Below are 22,138 nucleotides of genomic sequence, written 5' to 3'. Positions count from 1 at the left end.
ATCATAGAATAGTTAGGGTTGGAAAGGACCTTAGGATCATCTAGTTCCAACCCCCCTGCCATGGGCAGGGACACCCCACACTAAACCATGTCACCCAAGGTCTCATCCAACCTGGCCTTGAATACTGCCAAGGATGGAGCATTCACAACCTCCCTGGGCAACCCATTCCAGTGCCTCACCACCCTCTCAGTAAAGAATTTCTTCCTTAGATCCAATCTAAACTTCCCCTGTTTCAGTTTGAACCCGTTACCCCTTGTCCTGTCACTACAGTCCCTGATGAAGAGTCCCTCCCCAGCATCCTTGTAGGCCCCCTTCAGATACTGGAAGGCTGCTATGAGGTCTCCATGCAGCCTTCTCTTCTCCAGGCTGAACAGCCCCAACTTTCTCAGCCTATCTTCATACGGGAGGTGCTCCAGTCCCCTGATCATCCTCGTGGCCCTCCTCTGGACTTGTTCCAACAGTTCCATGTCCTTTTTATGCTGAGGACACCAGAACTGCACACAATACTCCAAGTGAAGCCTCACAAGAGTAGAGTAGAGGGGCAGGATCACCTCCTTCGACCTGCTGGTCACTCTCCTTTTGATGCAGCCCAGGATGCAGTTGGCTTTCTGGGCTGCGAGCGCACACTGAAGCCGGCTCATGTTCATTTTCTCATTGACCAACACCCCCAAGTCCTTCTCTGCAGGGCTGCTCTGAATCTCTTCTCTGCCCAACCTGTAGCTGTGCCTGGGATTGCTCCAAACCAGGTGTAGGACCTTGCACTTGGCATGCTTAAACTTCATCAGGTTGGCATCAGCCCACCTCACAAGCGTGTCGAGGTCCCTCTGGATGGCATTCCTTCCCTCCAGCGTATCAACTGAACCACACAGCTTGGTGCCATTGACAAACTTGCTGAGGGCGCACTCAATCCCACTGTCCATGTCACCGACAAAGATGTTGAACAAGACCGGTCCCAACACCTATTCCTGAGGGACACCACTCGTTACCGGTCTCCAGCTGGACATCGAGCCATTGACCACAACTCTTTGCGTGCGGCCATGCAGCCAGTTCTTTATCCACCGAGTGGTCCACCCATCAAATTGATGTCTCTCCAATTTAGAGACAAGGATGTTGTGTGGGACAGTGTCAAAGGCTTTGCACAAGTCCAGGTAGATGACGTCAGCTGCTCTGCCCCTGTCCATCAGTTCCGTAGCCCCATCATAGAAGGCCACCAAATTGGTCAGGCAGGATTTCCCCTTAGTGAAGCCATGCTGGCTGTCACCAACCACCTTGCTGTTTTTCATGTGCCTTAGCATGCCTTCCAGGAGAATCTGCTCCAAGATTTTGCCAGGCACAGAGGTGAGACTGACTGGTCTGTAATTCCCTTTATCATCCATTTTCCCCTTCTTGAAAATGGGGGTTATATTTCCCTTTTTCCAGTCATCGAGAACTTTACCTGACTGCCATGATTTTTCAAATATGATGGCCAGAGGCTTAGCAACTTCATTCACCAGCTCCTTCAGGACCCACGGATGGATTTCATCAGGTTCCATGGACTTGTGTACGTTTAGGTTCTTAAGGTGGTCTCTAACCAGATCCTCTCCTACAGTGGGCCTAGGGTCTTCATACTTACAGTCCCTGTGTCTGCCTTCCAAAACTTGGGTGATGCGGTCAGAGCCTTTGCCAGTTAAGACCGAGGCAAAGAAGTCATTAAAAACCTCAGCCTTCTCCAAATCCTGGGTAGCCAGTTCTCCTGATATCTTCCGAAGAGGGCCTACGTTGTCCCTAGTCTGTCTTTTATTCACTACGTACCTATAAAATCCCTTCCTGTTATCCTTAACATCCCTAGCCAAGTTTAATTCTAACTGGGCCTTAGCTTTCCTCACCTGGTCCCTAGCTTCCCGGACAACATCCCTGTATTCTTCCCAGGCTGCCTGTCCTTGCTTCCACCTTTTATAAGCCTCTTTTTTCCTTTGAATTTTCCTGAGCAGCTCCTTCTCCATCCAAGGAGGTCTCCTGGCCCTCCTGTTGTACTTCTTTCTAGTTGGGATGCAACACTCCTGAGCTTGGAGCAGGTGATCCTTGAATGTCAACCAACAGTCTTGAGCCTCCCTGCCCTCTAGGGCTGTATCCCATGGAACCTTACTAAGCAGGTTCCTGAAGAGGCCAAAGTCTGCTCTCTTGAAGTCCAGGGCACTGAGCTTGCTGCCCGCTCTTCTCACTGTCCTGAGGTTCTCAAATTCGACCATCTCATGATTGCTGCATCCAAGGCTGCCCTGGAGCGTCACATTTCCAGCTAGCCCTTCCCTGTTGGTGAGCACGAGGTCAAGCATGGCACCTCTCCTTGTCAGCTCCTCTATTGCTTGCAAAGGAAGTTGTCTTCCACACAATCGAGGAACCTCCTGGATTGCTTGTGTCGGGCCATACCTTCGCTCCAACAGATGTCAGGGTGGTTGAAGTCCCCCATAGAACAAGGGCCTGTGAGCTTGAGGTTGTTCCTATCTGTCTGTAAAGTGCTTCATCTGCAGATGAATCCTCAGATGGATTAGACAATATATCTGATTTTACTACTCTCATAATCAAATTATGCTACAGTTTCCTTATTTGACAGAATTTTACATTCAGCTTGCTGAAGAAGGAATGATATGGTTAAGTGCAATTCAGAACTAGGTCTTATAATAGCTTTCAGACATGGCAAATGAAGCATTGCAATGAACATGTCAAAATAGCAAATAAAGTAAACCAATCTTCTTTGTATCCAACATGAACGAAGAACATTTTTGGTTCTGTCTTTTGTTATACAAAAAAGCCAAAATTATTGTTTCTGGCATAGATAACAAGTGTGTTATTGCCCTTTAACTTTCTGATAATACCAAGTTAGTCTATCAGCATAGAAATTACTAAAAATAAATAATTTTCTTATATGCCAGAGTAAAGCATACCTTTACTAAAAAGAAATTCTCAGTAAAGGTGAGTGTTTAAAGTTTTCAGCATCTTTATTACAGTTCTTAAATTGCACAAATGTGTGGATGATTTTCTGGCAAAGAAGGGCCACATACCCAGATCAGCAACTGCCTACGTGGAGTTCAACATGAACCAAGGGACAACTAAAGGTGAAGGGGGACGGGAGTAAGGCACTGGGAGTAACAATCCCAGCAAGACAAGAAGGAGCTGGAATTTACTGAGTTGCTAAATTGTGGACTGTTGGAAAACTTTGAAGGTCAGGTTCTCACACCTGTGCTTAATCAATTATATGTTAGTTGTTAAGGGCCTTAAAGATATGTATCCAATCACAATGTGCCAAGTTATTGTAAGCAACTTTAAGCAATAGTATATAAAGAGTCAGTTTTCTATAATAGGCTTTTTTCTATAATCAGGCTTTTGTCTGATCACATTGATCTCCGACTGAGTCCATTCCGCGACAAATGGTGCCTAAACAGGTTTTTCATATTGAAAACGAAGAATGTGGTGCCATGGGGAAGTCAATCCAGCAGGACCGGGACTGATCCGGCAAGACTGGGATCCGCCAGGACCGGGATTAAGAGGTAGACGCCTCGGAACAGTACGAAGCCTGAGAGCCCAGGAGGCACTGCAGTGAAATTCAGGTGAGCAGCTGAGTGTTCAGAAAAGGATTAAAATGGGTACTCAATTGAGTGAAAAAAAGGCAGCAATATTTAAGCTCTTCCAGCATACCCTCTTTTCGAGAGGGATAGAGTATGATGACTCTATGTTAAAGAGGTTGTTGCTCTGGAGGAAAGAGAAAGAGTTAATTCAGGGGGCTGGCGAAGCCTTTGAACTTGGGACTGTGGGATGAAGTTACCCTTGGGTCTAAAGAAGCAAAATCTCTAGCTACCCTGTGGCTGTTACTGAAAGAAACTATATCCACGATAAAGGCTGAGCAACAAGTAGTAAAGTCTGCTTTTGCAGCTTTTTCTGACTCACTTTCACAAAAGCATGGGGGGCCGGCTGCTGAAGGCTTGACAACGTCTTCACTGGCAGCAGCAATAACTAGTGAAAGGGCCACTACTGCCCCTCAGCCCAGCCCCTAAATTCCTCCGCCTGCCCCTAACACCACCACCACAGCCCCCCCGGCCTCACGGCCGCTTTCCTGCCGACAACGCTCCTCTGCCACTTGATGCAGAAGAATGGGAACCTCCGGAGGAGAACAGTGAGACTCTGAATTTATATCCACCTTTACCGTCTACATCACTGTTAGCGTTGCTGAATCGGGGCCAAAAATTGAGCAGGAGTAGGGGCAGTGGACTAAGCTTTTAGATAAAAAATTATAGGAGCTACGAGACCAATTGGAGAAAATTGGAGCAAAGAGAGAGGGGCATGAATCAGAAAAGTTAAACAAGGCTAATCCTTTCATTACGCCCTTGCCACTGTCCTCAAAGTCCCCTCTGCAAGCTAACCCTAGTGCCTTGAGATGGCGAGGTCTTATTCAAGACACAGTCATAGACAGTACTGTTCAGCCGATTGACATTCTCGCTGCATTTCCAGTTATTACGAATGCTCAGGGACAAACCCAATGGACTCCTATCGACTGGAAAATCATAAGGGAACTTAAGGGAGCAATTTCTCAATATGAGTTGTCTTCTCCATATACACAACAAATGTTAACTGCCTTGTTTTGTAGTATGGTCTTAACTCCCAATGATTGTCTTAAGGTAGCTTCAGTCCTGTTAACTCCTTCGCAGCTATTACATTTTAAAAGTGGGTTTGAGGAGCTTGCTGAAACAGCTGCTGCTGATAATTTGGGTCGCAGTCCTAATGATCCCTTACATGGTGTTACATATGAAATGTTAATAGAGAAGGGACAATTTCACCCTGATGCAATACAGGCTCATATGAGAACCGAGGTGTTAGAGCAAGCACAGCAATTGGCTTTAGCTGCTTTGAAAGCTGTACCAGAAGTGGGAAGACCTAATCCCTCCTATACGTCAATAAAACAGGGAATTACTGAGCCATATATGCAATTTATTGATAGATTGACAGCAGCTATTGAAAAGAATATTGATTTGACACTTAATGCTAATGAATCTGTGCTTATGTCCTTGACCATCGAAAATGCTAACCCAGCTTGTAAGCGTATTTTACAGGTTTTACTGAAATCTGGGGGCTTGCAGGAAATGATGGACGCTTGTTCTAAGGTGGGCACGGCCGAGGAAAAGGCAGGATACATGGCTACTGCCTTTGCCGCTGCTGTCAAACCTCTGTTACAGCAAGGTCGGGGTGATCGAGGGGGTATGAAGGGCGTGAGATTTTTTAATTGTGGGCGGATGGGACATCATAGAAAACAATGTACAGTAAAGAAAACTAACTCAGCAGGTGGTGCTTCAGGTTTTACAGGTGGTTGTACTAGATGTGGCAAACATGGCCATAGGACAAAGGAATATCACTCGAAGTATAAGAAAGATGGAACGCCATTTGGCATCTTGAATATGAGCGACGCCACCCCGCGTTATGACACAAAATCAGGGTGTTTGGACTGCGTCCCCTCCATTACAGCAGGGAGTGCCGGAGTGGACGCAGCAACAGCAATAGATTTTACCATAACTGATACTTCTAAGTAGGTTTAGTGATTGCACCTGAAAAGGTACAGCGTAATGCCCCAGGGAGAAACCTGGGGTGGATTATTTCTGGAACTGAAGTTAGGCCCCAGAAGTTTAAGATTACTATGGAGATAAGAACCTTGTCAGACATGCAGAAATCGATAGGTGACATTCAGTGGATCCGTTCCTTATGTGGAATTACTAATGACGATTTGGCAGAACTAATGCCTCTTTTGAAGAGCAAACCGCAGGCAAAGGAAAAGAGAACTCTGTCAAAAATCCAGCATGAGACCTTAGCCCATATTATGGCTAAAATATCTACTTCTTATGCTTCCCAATGGAACCCAGATTTATCTATAACTTTGTTTGTTGTAAACAACGAGTATCATCCATTTAGTCTGCTGGCACAATGGAATCCGCAGAAAAAGGATCCCTTGTATATATTGGAATGGATCTTCTTACCTTATCAGTTGCGCAAAACTGTTACTACACGATTGGAAGTCTTTGCCCTTTTAATTAAGTGAGGTTGTGAACATTGTCAAGAAATTCTAGGTAGTGATCCATCACAAATTTGTTTACCCCTCACCAAAATATGGTTGGAGTGGGCACAGCAGTCTAGCACTGTTTTTCAAACTGTCTTAGTAGATTTTGTTGGCCAAGTTAGCATACATTTTCCGCCACATAAATTGTTTATCGTGCTAAAAAACAACCAATATGAAGATGTTACCTTTTACTCCGACAGACCTGTTTCAGGTATAACTGCTTTTACAGATGCTAGCAGAAATAATCACATAGCCGGATACATTTGGAAAACAGAAGATGGTTGGAAGAAACAGAAAATACCTGCTCACTCTACAGATTCCTTACAAACATTAGAACTAAGTGCTGTTGTTGCGGTATTTCAGCAATGGCCTGATACTCTGCTTAACATTGTCTGTGATTCTTTGTATGTCGTAGGAATTGTTCAACGTCTAGAGAGGGCAATTTTACAAGAAGTTATTAATCGCAGGTTATGGACCTTATTGAAAACTCTGTTACATCTTGTAAATAATCATAACTGCAAATATTTTATTATGCATATTCTCAGTCACTCGGGCCTCCCAGGGAGCCTTATTGATGGCAATGACAAAGCAGATAAATTAGTTGCTCCAGCATGGGCAGGACCACCGGTAGATATATTTCAACAAGCCCGAGCATCTCATGCCTTCTTTCACCAATCGGCAAAGATGCTAGTTCGCCAGTTTGGCTTGTCCCTGACAGATGCCCAAGGCATTGTACAGTCTTGTCCTGACTGTCAGGGCCAGACAATAGGTATAGGCCTTGGAGTCAATCCTCGAGGTCTCCAACCTCTCCAACTACGGCAGATGGATGTAACCCATGTATCACCTTTTGGAAAACTGAAGTATGTCCATGTTATTATTGACACCTTTTCTCACTTTGTTTGGGCTACCCCTCTTACTGGTGAGACCGCACACCATGTAATCATGCATCTGTGCAGCGGTTTCGCAGTTATGGGAATACCTTTACAGCTTAAAACGGATAATGCACCTAGCTATACTTCTTTAACGCTGTCTAAAAATTTAAATAATTGGGGCATTGCTCATATCACTAGTATTCCTCATTTTTCTACAGGTCAGGCTATTATTGAACGTACGCATCAGACCTTGAAACAATTGTTGGAAAAACAAAAAACAGGGGAAGAAGGGCTTACCCTGGCAGCAAGAATACAGAAAGCTGTGTATGTTATGAACTTTTTGTGATTGGTAGGAGACTCCTGTGACCCTCCTGCTGTAATACATGGTCAAGCGTTAAGGTCAGGTTATGTGAATAAGACTCAGGGTATAAGGATCTGGAAACTGGTACCTGGAAGGGTCCTGTGGAAGTAAAACTAACTAGTCGAGGATATATGTGTGTAATCACAGACTCTGGTCTGTGATGGGTACCGGCTCGATGGGTGAAATCTTGGAAGGAGCCAGCATTGCCAAAAGAAGCCAGAACACCCTCATTGCCAGTGAATGAATCGGCTGGATGACGAGGCACGAGCCAGGTTTCACACCTAGAATTTCTGAAGGACAGTTTGAGCTGCAGAGATGGGTATTGGAGCAGAAGAAGCAGATACGCGTTATTCAATAAGAATGTTCAAAGCCCTTACTGGTGCCATACATATGACAGATTCCTCCTGAGCATTGGGAGGGGACTAAGGGAAGGTGTGCTAAGCGATTTGCTTGGAAGCACAAAACCAGACATAGTCATGAGTGTAAATAGAACGTTCTTTCTTTCAATATTCATGTTTATGCTACAGATAGCTGATACTGCTTTTAAGGCTAATGCTTATGTAGATCTGTTAGAAAAGGTAGTTAATTATACGCAAGTGAAAAACTGTTGGGTGTGTGGAAATGTAGAGCAATTTAATGCACCATTATTAGGGGTCCCTTCAAGTAATTGGACAAGTCTTAACCCTCATAGCCTTTTGAACATGTGATATCAGTGCAGACAAGCCAATGTACCCATGGAAGGTCCCTTTAAGTAATTGGACAAGTCTTAACCCTCATAGCCTTTTGAACATGTGATATCAGTGCAGACAAGCCAATGTACCCATGGAAGTAGCAACCTTTGTCATTAGGAAATTGGTCAGCTGTAAAGTTGTTCATTTCCCGGGAAAATATGAATGTATCAGGTGGACCATGACGGACTGTGGACTTGGGACCCCATATACAACTCATTTGAAGTTGGTATTGCTGACCACTTCTCCCGATGTAGACTGGTCACCTGCGTCACAATGAGTATGCATTTTGGTCAGTATAAAAGCCCAAGGCTCATGCAATGTGGGGGAGGCAGAGCCTCTGCAGGGATGCCTGCTAAAGTTGAGCCTGCCACCTCGCACTGCGATGATGCTTCTTGGAGCTGATTTCCTGATTGTCTTCACGGGGTCCTTGCACCATGTTCTGTATGTGGGACCGTGTAGTGAGAGTAATGATTGTCTGGATTTTGTGTTTCAAATATTGTAACTATTTGGAGCTTGCTTATGGGATCCCATGAGTGTGTGTGTGTGTTGAGGGCAGACGGTGTTCTGGGTATTTTTTGTTGTTGGGTTCGTGTAAAAGTTTTTAATGGGTAGCAGATTAACATTTCAGGCAAGAAAGGGTTAATGCAAAAGTGCTGTTGCTGGCAGGTATTTATGGCTGCTGCTAAGCAGGCAGGCAGCTGTAGCTTCACATTCTCTGCTGCTTCACATTCCTTTTCCATCAGAAAGCCTTTGCTTTAGGGACTCACTTTAACCTGCCTCCTTCTTGAGAGCTGATAACCTGGGGGAAGGGGGTATGTTTGTGTCCTCATACCTACAGGTCCATGGCAGCTGCCTGCAAAGTTTGTCAAGCCTTGCCATGAGCTGGACAGACAAGTGGAGGAACCCAATGCCTCAGCTACAGGAGCTGACAGTAAATACCCTGAGCAGAATGAGATAGAGGAGGAGAAAAATGAATGATTGCAGGACATCACTTGGGGGCAACTGAAAAGTAACAACTTGAATATGTGTGCTTGTAACGTAGCTATTATTAGATGCTGTGATTTTGTGTATAAAACCACCTGTATTTACTAGCCAGTTACTAATGAGAAACTATACCTTGTATTGTGTGGACTTGTTACTTGTAAAAGAGATGTTAGAGCATGCAAATTTGCAGCAGCTGCTAGAAAATGCTAAGGCAAAAGCTAGAAAGATTCCAATATGATGGTAGTGTTATAAAGCAGGTAATGGAACAAATTAAGAGGGTGGGAGAACTCCACTGGTAAAAAAATTCTTCGGCTGGTTTCTCGCTGCCATCAGCATCTTCAACATGCTGCTGTAACCTGTAATAGTTACTCTGGTAATGTCAATCTGTGTGTGCCTTGCCACAGTAGCAACTTGTTACTGGATTAAGCAGGTGAAACTCTGCATTGACAACAAGGTGCAAGAACTGAGGTTGGCCAAATGCCTGCTGCTACTGTCAAGGGCAAGACTGGGTTGGCCTCTGTGTTTGCCACCAAGAAGAACCTTTAGCTCCGCTGTTGGCTGCAACCCAGCAGGCGTGGAGCGGTGGGGACACATGCCATGCCAGACCTTGATGTGAGGGGATGGCCTCCCCTGTTATCAGAGAGACATCCAGGAGAAAAAGGGCAGACCCAGCAGCCTGTGATTGGCATATGTCGAAGAAATATGGAAACATGCTAAGATCTTACACATGGTGTATGAGGACGGGCAAGCCCCTTGGATGGACAATTCATTAGGTGAATGGGGGACAGGTTGGCTGGTTGCTTTAGTAAAAGGTGGACTAATGGTGTTTATTGTAATTTTAACGATTTTGATTTTGTTGCCGTGTATTTTTCAATGTATCCAACAAATGATTATGAGTGCTTCAAAGTGCGTTTGGCTTGTACAAAGAGCATGATTTTCTGGCAAAGAACGGCCACATACCCAGATCAGCAACTGCCTACGTGGAGTTCAGCATGAACCAAGGAACAACTAAAGGTGAAGGGGGACGGGAGTGAGGCACTGGGAGTAACAATCCCAGTAAGACAAGAAGGAGCTGGAATTTACTGAGTTGCTAAATTGTGGACTGTGGGCAAGCTTTGAAGGTCAGGTTCTCACACCTGTGCTTAATCAATTATATGTTAGTTGTTAAGGGCCTTAAAGATATGTATCCAATCACAATGTGCCAAGTTATTGTAAGCAACTTTAAGCAATAGTATATAAAGAGTCAGTTTTCTATAATAAATGGCTTTTGTCTGATCACATTGATCTCCGACTGAGTCCATTCCGCGACACAAATGCTGTCTGCCAGAATTCATTAGGCCTACAGAAGAATGTCCTGATTCTGCAAACACTCATTGATTTTTTTTCTTGGACTCTACTACTGGCATCAGTTAGAATTAAACTAGCAGCAGTTACCTGCAGTTGAGCTGATACAACTGGATTTGACAACCAAGAGCTATTAACTGGTTTATATAGAAGTGCTGAAAAGTCTTCTCAGATTCTAGAAGGTATACATTGCACAATAACTTCAATGAGATTTTTTTCTTTGCTTGCTCTTTGATAGGTTATGCTTCAGTTCTCATAATAAAAAAAAAAAATTCTATTGTTAGAGCAATTTGACTGCCCTGCACCACTTTTTAAATTGTAACCCTTAATTCACATATGCCATAATACATAAATATCTATAGGCTGATGTTTTTTGACAGTTACTCTTGTTAACTATCCAAACATCTTGACACCCTGAAGAAAATATCTTTTTTTCCTGCATTACAAAACATTAACAAACCTGCACTCTATTCAGCAGAGTAATTCTACATCAGCACCAAGATACAAGAGAAAAAAAGACTCCTAATCAGTTGAGAGCCACAGCTTACTCAGACATGACTGCTGGAAAGGAACATCACTAGAGAAACTTGAATAGAACAACCACTGCTGAATGGCATAGTGTCATTGCCAGGGACTACTACTCACTGCCATAGTCACAGGGAGGAAAGGTTTTAATAATTAGAACACATTTATTGACATTATCCTCTAAGATACTGGAACAGAAAATTCTCTGTCATCTTGCCTCACCTTAAGCTTCTTCAAAGGACAAGTGGAACTAAGCACCAGAAAAGCTTTTTTGAAGAGAAGAAAAATCAAAAGCCTGGCGCACACATTTCTGACAGGCCTAATTCTTATTCAACCAGCACAGAAAACATCTACTCTGCTTCAATTTATGTGCTATTCATTTTGTGTATAAAGACTGTATGCAAACATATAAAGAACTCTGAAGGTTATTCAGTTTGAAAGACAAATGAGGACTTCTGCCACAGAAATAAAGCAGAAGGTGTAACAAAAACTTCTTTTCATTTGCTTTTCGCTTTTCAGCTTAACAGGTAGTCAGACTAACATGACATGATTTCAACTCTTATCCACTTTAAGGAGCCATTTTAGTTTCGTGAAACAGATTGCAAAATATAATTTAAATGACCTGCATTTTCTAGGAATTAGATTTGTATAAAAAGATAAAACATCACAGCAAGAAGACACAGGGGAATATTTGTGCTTCCTATCTGTTTGTCTTTGGCAGCCATGTTTGAGTGCAGGTATCACTGCAGTTCAAGGGCTGTAAATGACAAGCTTGCCTGGGAGGTTTCATTGCATGTGATCAGGTCCTCTCCCAACCCCAAATTGGCCTGAGCACAGATTGCACTGGATTCTCTCTCGCCTGACGGCCCAGAGAGAATCACACTGGCGGCATGGAAAACTGAGTGTGCAGGCTGCGGCACAAGCTCAGTCCCTCAGCTAACAGGACAGTAAGTATAGCTGCAGCCATACATAGTGCAGGCACTCAGTACTTAGGCCAAATTTAGAGTTCAGGCATCCTCTGAGGGGCTTGTAGGGGGACTGAGCAGGCTCATCTCTTTTTAAGGATCTTTCTAAGGAAGATCTGCCAGCTACATGTGCCAGAAAACAGTGCCATTCCACAGTTAGCGTGAAATGGTACATAGCATGAGATCTTGAAAGACATGAATATTTGCAACAGTATCACAAATCTCTTCCTAACTGGATGTTTTTCTCAACACCACATTAGAATGCTGACCTGCACTACTGTCTTAAATCTTTTGAATACAGTATTATTACTAATATAGCCACATTCACTAAACAATTAGTTCATTGCTACATGAAGTACTGCAGATATCTGCATTTTATATTTATGGAGTTATATTTATATATTCACTAGAAAAAAAAAATTAAGAAAGTATTTTTCTTATTTAGAACTGAATTATTCCTTGATCATATTGCTGCCCATCAAATTGTCCAAACAACTTTGAACAGTTAGATGAGTCACTTCTGTGACAAGACCAATATAAAACCTTCTCACTATTTTCTCCTAGGTGAAGAATATCTGTTACTGCCAGTGTTGCCCACAGACAAATGGTGTGCTGTGCTGTGTGCAAGCGGCCTCCAACCCAGAACTCTGTCTCTGGCAAAGGCCAAAAGTGGGTAACTAGAGAAAAGCATAAGGTTAGAGAATGCACAGTTCACCACATAATTTCTGAGCCCCCAGTGATCTATGGAGACATTGGTGGTGACTCTGTAGTTATTAGTCTTCAACAGATTGATTTTTTCATTAATTTCTTCACTCTCTTTTCATACACATGAAAAATTCTATATATCCACAGCAACCTGTGGCATGGAGCTACCTATTTCACATTTATACATTTGTGAGGAATCACCTCCTTGTCTTTGCTCTGAATTTGCTACCTGTTGGCTTCATTTGATACCCCCATCTTGAATTGGTGAAGGAGGGATTCCTCCTCCTTTAGCCTCCCCACTCTGTTCTAATTATTATGGAGACTACCATATCTCCTCCTCTATGTTTCTTTTACAGCCTAAGGAACCAATCTTACTCGGTTGTTCCTCATCGAGGAGGCAGCCTAAAGGTACTGACTGCTTTTGTATCCTCTTTTCTCTTCTCAGTTCTTCGGGACATGCCTTCTTTGTAACCATAGATAAATAATTTGTACAGTGTGGAACATACAGGCTCGCCATAAATTTAGCTACAAATCCTTATTAATGACATTTATTTTCTTCTGCCACTGCTAAGAACCTTTAACATGCCGTTTGCTTTTTTTGGCACTCACCACACACTAAGCAAATGTGCATACTGCTATTATAAAAAAATATCTAATTTGAGAGAGGCTCCTCAGAGCACAATTTATTAATGAAGTTGGAATTATTCCCCTCCACCCCCAGTATATACCACTTTATATCAAATTTAATTTCTTATTTTAATCCTATTTCATAAGGTCCATTTCCCATTTTTCCCATTCAGCCTTTGTCTTTTCTAACTCAACTGGTTTAATATGAATAGCAAACACCACCACCTGGATATTCACACACTTTCCCAGTTTATTTATGATCCTGCTAAATAACATAGGTTCCAGACTAAATCCTTATTGATACTGATGAGACATAAGAATGTTTTTTTCAGTAGTCAGTTAAGTATTTTCATGACATTAGGAGTGAATAATCCATCTATTTTTTCAGTAAGCAGTAGCAAGGTCATAATGTCACATAAGTTTAATAGCATCAATAAGAACTGTAGCTTACATGTTCAAGGCCTGACAGTTAAAATAAATACAATATACACAAAGAAACAATCTCTGTAATAAAGCTGGTTCTAGAAGATGGAGTTTTTTTTCAAAGCTTGGCTTTATTCTCTACACACATTTTTTTCTCTTGCAAATACAACTACTGCACACAGGTGTTTAACGACCAACTGTACTTCTGAAGTATTTTTACTTTTTAAGATAATACTGCCATTGCTCAATCTATAACATTTTTGGCTACCATCAGTGAAGAACAGGTATTTGAGCCTAGAGGAAGAAAAATGTCATTGTTTAACTAGCTAATGGAAAATTATAGTGCAGCAAGAGAACAGCTTGAATACGGTGATATCTTGTATAGGGCATGCCTTGCAATTCTGTGGCAGAAGTCCCACCAGTTCTAAAAGGACCAGGATCTCGACTGCTTCTATTATTCTCTATCTACATGTCCATATTGCTACAATTTCTGAATCTGTATAAAATGGCTCTCTCTTGCCATCTTGCTTCTTGAGTATTTCTCTAAATCTTGTCCCACATATCCTATTTCAACCTGGCTTTCTCCTACCCTCTTATACATTTTTAGTGCAACTAGAATCAACAGGATTTTTTTTTTTCTTGCATGTATTTATGAAACAAAACTTTATTCAGAAGAAAAATAATTTAAGCTAGTAACTAATAATTAAAAGTATATTAGGTTTACTTTCAGCCTGTGTCAGTGCTGATGAACATTTTCTTCACTCATAATTACGTCTTTCAGCTTTTCTCTTCCCTTTTTCACATTGTATGAGATATCAGCTCCCCAGGCTGGGTGGGGAGAGAAATGCCATCCAGCAGTATTGACTTAAGAGCTTTTCTCCTCATTTATCCTCTCTTGCCTGTGTATCACTATAACATATACATCACTGCTCTGTAGTGGTCATAGAACATATGCTTCTGGAACCACACAGTGAACTACACAAACGAATGTATCAGAGTTTAGATAATCCTGGAGAGAAAAGGACAATTTTCAACCAGCTTGTTTCTATACTTGAGATCATCTTCTACCCTTAGAGATGCATAATCTCTGGTTCGTAAATGGCTCTACATCATTGGATTATTTGGGATTTTATAATCTATATCTAGATAGAGTAAATGTTGAGGAACAAGTGGCAACTGAGAGAAAGAACTACACAATAATGTTGGTGTAACAAAAATATATACTAGTACTGGTACATTTGACTGATATTTATTTTTATGTAATATTATTTCCTAGGTTTCAGTCTTGTCACATTCAACTTTTTTTGGCAAGACTTTTTTTTGGCTTTCATGCATGTTTGTTATTTTGCAGGTTTTTCTTTCAGGTAGAAAAAATGTAATCTAATCTGTTTTACATATAAACTATTATGTAGCAAATACAAGGAGCATTTATGAAAGCAGTTCCTTTCATTATACTTCAGCCAACAAATGCAGAAAATGTAAGCTTTGGGGTACACAAGGTTTATTTCAAACCAGAAAAGAAGATGTGGAGTTCAAAATTAACTATAAGCTGGGTTCATTGCTCAGAATTTAATTGCGTATGCAACAGACCCTCTGTAAGGAGTAAGGTAATTGTAGCTTTTGCAGCAGAGTGGATGTCAGCTACAGAGAGAGAGAAAGAAGGATCAGGGGATGGTTATCTCTAGAGAGAAAGAAGAGACAGTCATTTACAGCCTGTGGTACATAGAGTTGAATAAGAGATGTAATGTAAGGGATGTAAAGTAAGTATGTGCCACAAAACCACCACCTGCTCTTAGTCCATTGCTTTCCGTGTTAGGTAAGAGTTACAAATTGTGGTTTCTTACATATACTTAACAAGCAAGAGGTTTTCACGCCTTAGAACACTGGCTGTGTTTTATTAAAACAATGAATTTAAATGATGTAAGTATTCACTTTTTAACATCTAATGTTAAAATTTTAAGTAGAATTATGAAACAGATATCATGATTTTAAATGTCTGAAACTTGCTGTTCTCATTTTTCTGCAAAGCGCATATATACCAAATCAGCATCCCTCCAAAATGACCAAAAGCAACAAAAAAGTCCACATTGTGAAAAAAAAGCTTGTCTCATAGATATGAAATCCTGAGCTTTAAACTAGTGTGTTATCATTTAGTAATTCTTTCATTAATATTTCTATAATATGACTTTTCCTAGTGAGAATTTGTACTTTTTGTAACATGTTTGAGTAAGATTTCATGCTATCCCCTTATTTTTTAACACCTCACGTGCCGCAGCAATCAGAACTTTAATTCAGCTTCTGAACCTCCTTGTTACTTTGGTTTAGACATTGTAACCCAAACAGAGGAAAGGCTAAAGGCATTTAATACTTTTCCATCTTTTGGTGCCTTGTGATTCCATTTAATTTCTTACTTGACACTCTGATGCCTTTCCAGACTAGAGATCTTGCAATCCCAACTACTATCAGTATTTTGCTTCTAACTTTCCTGCTATGAACTACCTATATAAATCAATAAAAAACTGAAGCCACTATATCAGTAAGAAACATTGCTGTAAGTTGCTCATCTCTACCACTCATGACAATAAAAATAGGTCTTTATATACCTTGTAAAAAGATAAGCTTGCAAAAGTAAACATTAAATGGCAGTCTGACTTGCTCATGGGGGTTTTGTGTTTCCAGGGTTCTACTTCCTTCTCAAACTTTCACGTGCAGCTGTCAAAACTGCTTTGTGTCTCACATACTTTATGCAATATACAGGATGCAAAGCTTTTAAAGTCATGACTTTTTTCACCAGCCAGACGTAAGTGAGAGAGACAAAGGTCTCAACACAGCAAGATAAGAAGCCCGGAGTTCTGCCCCCAGTTCTGATTCCTCTTACACCTTTTTTTTTTTTTTTTTTACCATTTAATTTCTCCTTGTCAGTTTTCTTATCTGTAATAAATTGTGACAATGCTTTTACTTGAAAATGTGAATGATATAAACTCAGTCAGTTTAGTAAGCCAGGCTAACATGATCATGCCTGATCATACTTTAAATTATTGCATAAGGACCAGTAAGGCAAGAATTTCACTGCGATGTCTGCTGACAGTGGTGATTACACAAATTCCTGTAGGTTGAAGACAGATATACTGAACAAGCTCATTTTTATAAATACTATTTGGAAGATCTTTCATATTAAAATCATCCAGAAATGAGTAACCGTGATGTCCTGCATCACTGGAGTCAACTATCACTAGCAGTGGTTCCTGAAGCAACTCTTATCTCCTTGAAGATGGCACTGTGCAAATGTTTAATAGAAATTATATACAGGTCTGTCTTTAATATTGTTACTTCAGTTGTGGGCATAGAATCTGATAAAACAGAAAAAGCATTATGACAGCTTTAAATAATATGTTATTGTGATCCTCTTAGCAAAAATTTAGTAGAAATATTATTTGAAAAAGTAATCAGATTAATCAGGGTGCAGTTATGAACAGACACTTCAGCATTTTTTTCCCTCAAAAGGCGGTAGCTTTCAAATTCACTACATGTATTTATCTTTCTTTAATTTTTTTCTTTCAACTTGACTCAGTGCTTGTGAATAACACAAAAATGGTAACCACAACACTAAATTTGTTTGTCTGAGAACAGGTTCTGTACAAGCAGTGCAAAATTTCCTGCACAGACTGCCCTGTCATCCAGACACTCACCCAAGAGGGAAAATGTAAAATTGGAGGATGCATTCAGAAGGAGGTGTTAAGACTGATGGAAGGTCATCAATATTAATATCATTATAGTAAAAACTATCCATTACAAAATGCATAAATGAATTCTATGCTCATATTTCAGATGCAAAGGATAAATTATGAGTTTTCAGAAAAGCACTCTGTTCTGGTTACAGATATAAAGCTCTGCTTCCCCCAAATCAGCACTGTTTCTGCCTTGATATATGGGGAAACCTTTGAAGGTGGTGAGGCTTTCTCAGACTGAGTCAGATGAAAAATACCATGTTATTATATGCCCCATGTTATGCCATAGGGCAGTCATGACAATTACATTTTTCAGCTGGTGAGGATCATAGCAAAAAAGTAACTGTAGTAGCTTGTATGTGAGCATATATAATGTAATAGAGGTTTAAAGAATAAAATATTGCAAAACATGTAGGGTATTAATTACCAAGATAATACCTGGCAAACTGAAAATATTTAGTTCTTTGCAGGAAAGAAATGGCTATTACCTGGAAGAGGACTTTGGAATCTTTTTCTATGCATCCAGTCTGTGTCAGTACAAGTTGCCACATGCCTGTTTCTGAAAGCTTGAGGAAAACCAGCAAAAATCCCTACTAAGAGCAACTTTGCAGGCAACAACACAAGAAAGATGCAATAAATTTACACACTAGGAGCAAAAATACACACACATAAAAATGGAAGCATGATACATATATAACAAATAAAAACTTTTGTTAGTATTATCTTGACAATAAAGAACCTATACTTTTCTCATCTATTTTGTTCTCTTGAACTTTCATTTTATTATGCTGCCTCTGTATGTCACTATTGAAACTCTACAATAAAGAAAAGTTATGGAAACATCTATAATATTCTGGTGGGGTTGCACCCCCTTGAGCTACCCCTGCATAAGGGCTATTAAAACTGTGACCTTATTAGTGGTTATAACCTGGGTTGGGACATGGCCATGCTTGAGGATCTCATACATTGATGACTTCTGGCACCACTCAGTGAGGACCAAGCTTTGGCACAAAAAGAGAAGAAAGAAGTTTTTTATCCTAATTCACACGTGCTGTTTTGTCTGTCCTGGAGCTTCTCAGTACCAGGAAAACACATGAAGGACAGTAAAGTACATGAGCATGCCTTATTTCACAGCAAGCCTTCCAGCATCCCTTCAGTTTTCATGGGTTACATAGCAACACCATATTCCAATTTTGCTTTTTAGCCTGGGTCTTCTTACATAGATGTCTACTAAAGGGGATTATCTTTTGTTTGGTAATCTGAGGAATTTTTATGGCTCTTCCATCTTATGCAAACTGAGGATTTCCAAACTTTGGTTTAATATTCAAGTTAAATGCCTTTAATATGTCAACTTGAAGCACTATTTCAAGATCTCTCACTGTGAGCTAGACTAATCCCTATCAGTTTCTAAACTATATTTTGATTTGCAACTTGACACTTCTTGAGATACTCTTCCAAAAGCAGACATAAAATGAATTAAGTGCATTGGCTGGTAACAGCTGACATTATTGCTGTAAATCTGTGTTGTCCTACAGGTGGCTTCCAAAATTAACTAGTCACCCCTAACTGTTTAGTGAAATTGTCAGCTGATTTAATAGACACATTAAAAGCCTATTAACAAACTACTGTGACATTAATAGGGCAGCAGTTCTATAGGAAGATAAAAATCCTGCGATTTCAAGTCAAATGAAATATCCTGCACTTTATCATATAATTTCTGTTACTTTGACATATAGCACAACAGTATTATAAAAATAATTACTTTGATAATGTATGATTTTGGAATAAAGCTAATTTAGGGCAAATATCAAACAAATTTATCAATAACTTAATTTCACTTCATACCTTATAAAATTTCTGTAATTTTAAAAAATTAAATGATGGACAGGGGCAGAGCAGTTGACATCATCTACTTGGACTTGTGCAAAGCCTTTGACACTGTCCCACATGACATCCTTGTCTCTAAATTGGAGAGACATCAATTTGATGGGTGGACCACTCAGTGGATAAAGAAATGGCTGGATGGCCGCATGCAAAGAGTTGTGGTCAATGGCTCGATGTCCGGCTGGAGACCAGTAACGAGTGGTGTCCCTCAGGGATCGGTGTTGGGGCCGATCTTGCTCAACATCTTTGTCGGTGACATGGACAGTGGGATTGAGTGCGCCCTCAGCAAGTTTGCCGATGACACCAAGCTGTGTGGTTCGGTTGATACGCCGGAGGGAAGGGATGCCATCCAGAGGGACCTCGACACACTTGTGAGGTGGGCTGATGCCGACCTGATGAAGTTTAAGCATGCCAAGTGCAAGGTCCTACACCTGGTTTGGAGCAATCCCAGGCACAGCTACAGGTTGGGCAGAGAAGAGATTCAGAGCAGCCCTGCAGAGAAGGACTTGGGGGTGTTGGTCGATGGAAAAATGAACATGAGCCGGCTTCAGTGTGCGCTCGCAGCCCAGAAAGCCAACCGTATCCTGGGCTGCATCAAAAGGAGCATGACCAGCAGGTCGAAGGAGGTGATCCTGCCCCTCTACTCTACTCTCGTGAGACCTCACTTGGAGTATTGCATGCAGTTCTGGTGTCCTCAACATAAAAAGGACATGGAACTTTTGGAACAAGTCCAGAGGAGGGCCACGAGGATGATCAAGGGACTGGAGCACCTCCCGTATGAAGACAGGCTGAGAAAGTTGGGGCTGTTCAGCCTGGAGAAGAGAAGGCTGCGTGGAGACCTCATAGCAGCCTTCCAGTATCTGAAGGGGGCCTACAAGGATGCTGGGGAGGGACACTTCATCAGGGGCTGTAGTGACAGGACAAGGGGTAACGGGTTCAAACTGAAACAGGGGAAGTTTAGATTGGATCTAAGGAAGAAATTCTTTCCTGTGAGGGTGGTGAGGCACTGGAATGGGTTGCCCAGGGAGGCTGTGAATGCTCCATCCTTGGTGATGTTCAAGGCCAGGTTGGATGAGGCCTTGGTTGATACGGTTTAGTGGGAGGTGTCCCTGCCCATGGCAGGGGGGTTGCAACTAGATGATCTTAAGGTCCTTTCCAACCCTAACTATTCTATGATTCTATAAATAAGATCTAAAGATACTCATTTGCCACTACTGACTGCATTTCAGTTGATAATGTTCTGAATTTATACCAAGCATGCCTTTCACTACCTGGATTTAAAAGAGCATGCTTTCGCTAAACAACTTCTCCCATTCAGTGCTTTACCTTTTTTGAGAGTTTTGTGGAAAATGAAGGGAAAACACTAACCTCTCCATCTTGGGGGATTTTTTGTGGGGTTTTTGGTTGGGTTTTTATTCTTGCTGGTTTGGGTTTATTTGTTTGTTTGGGGATTTTGTTTGTTTGGCTGGTTTGGTTTGCTTTATTTTGTTGTTTGGTTTGGTTTGATTTTGGATTTTGGATTTTTTGGGGGGGCAGGTGGGTGGGTTTTTTGAAGCGATTATGCAAAGAAGACGTACAAAACCTAGGAGGCTCTTTTTTTCAAGTATATTGAAGCAAATAGTTAACATAGATGAAATAAATTCTGATAAATATTGAAAGGATTCTTCGCAGGTAATAAACATTGTTGGAAAAAGATCATCTGGAATGAAGTGCATTATTTTGTAACCATATTTGTTTATGTTACTGATGTACTAATTAAACATCCTAATTTATTTTATCTGTCAACACCAAGATACTTCCCTCTATCATTTTATTTATTAGGTGACAGTGTTATATGATATCTTGTCAATAAACATCACTATTGCGTGTGCTATACTGCAATTAGATCTTTCCTTATTTTAGGAAAGTGTCTTTTCTGTAATTTGAAACAGTTCCAAAAAGTCTAAAGGGTTAAGAACATGCCAGGTAAATCTGTGATGTGATAAGTGCTATTCTTAATGGAAATATCCCATTAGTTCTGAAGTTGCTTATAAGTTTAAATTCAAATGTATTGCTAATAGTCAATTCTGTGCAAAATATGAATTTTGGCAGCTTACAACTGACTCTAAATGACTAGTCAGACTACCTTAAAGGAATAAAGACCAATGAATTACAGTGGTGCAGCAATAATATCTCTGTCCTCTGAGGCAAAAAGCACAGCAATCATGTTCCCTGTGATACAGCACGGAATATGATTAGAGTCCCCATTTGCACCAGAATGAAGATACGTGTTAGAGAAAGTGGAATTTATATCAAGCGGAGTCACAAAGATGCAGTTTTTCACTATGTGACCGACCATTCTTCAGACTTTAAAACAAACTTATTATCTTAGCAGTATACACGTACTTCTTTGTACATTGTTTTAACTAATACGTTTTATTGCTTAAAAAAATGCCTACACATGTTATACCCATGTATATTTTTTGCTGATTTGCCAAATCTAACGAACCACATGTGGTCTTTTTCGGTTTTAATTATACATCCTTTACTCAGAAGAGTTTCCTGGAAGGGTAGGGAGCAAAATTAATTTTCTGTTAATTTTATTTAGATTTAGAAGAAAACAAAGAAAAAAATAACCAACACAACCACATTCCCAGCTTTTACATTTAGAAAAGTTAAAATGGTATTAAATTAAAAACTGAAGCATGACACCTCATTTTTATGCTAGGAGAATCTGAACTTCTTGAACACTGTCCAGGGAAGTAGCATTTGAGGACCTAGGAAATGAATTCCCAATCTCTTATCTTCATTGAGTAAGGACCTTTACTTTAGCCAAAAATTTTACATAGCATCCAATCATATCCTGTGTTATTTTTCTTTCAGGTCTTGTTTTCAGCTTTCCTTCCTGTATACTCTATTATCTAAATTCACTCC

At 40.8% G+C, this 22,138-nt stretch overlaps 1 protein-coding gene across 2 annotated transcripts in view; it reads right to left on the bottom strand.

The window, feature by feature from the left end:
* Window positions 1-22,138, bottom strand: part of CDH12 (cadherin 12) — a gene marked incomplete at both ends in the record, with an annotated part of 182,738 nt that overhangs the window by 159,669 nt on the left and 931 nt on the right. The window lies entirely within an intron of this gene.

The sequence above is a fragment of the Psittacula echo genome (genome assembly GCF_963264785.1).
Source record: "Psittacula echo genome assembly, chromosome: 2".
NCBI lineage: Eukaryota > Metazoa > Chordata > Aves > Psittaciformes > Psittacidae > Psittacula > Psittacula echo.
The sequence above is the reverse complement of the archived record's forward strand: the minus strand, read 5'-3'. Positions and strand labels throughout refer to the sequence as shown.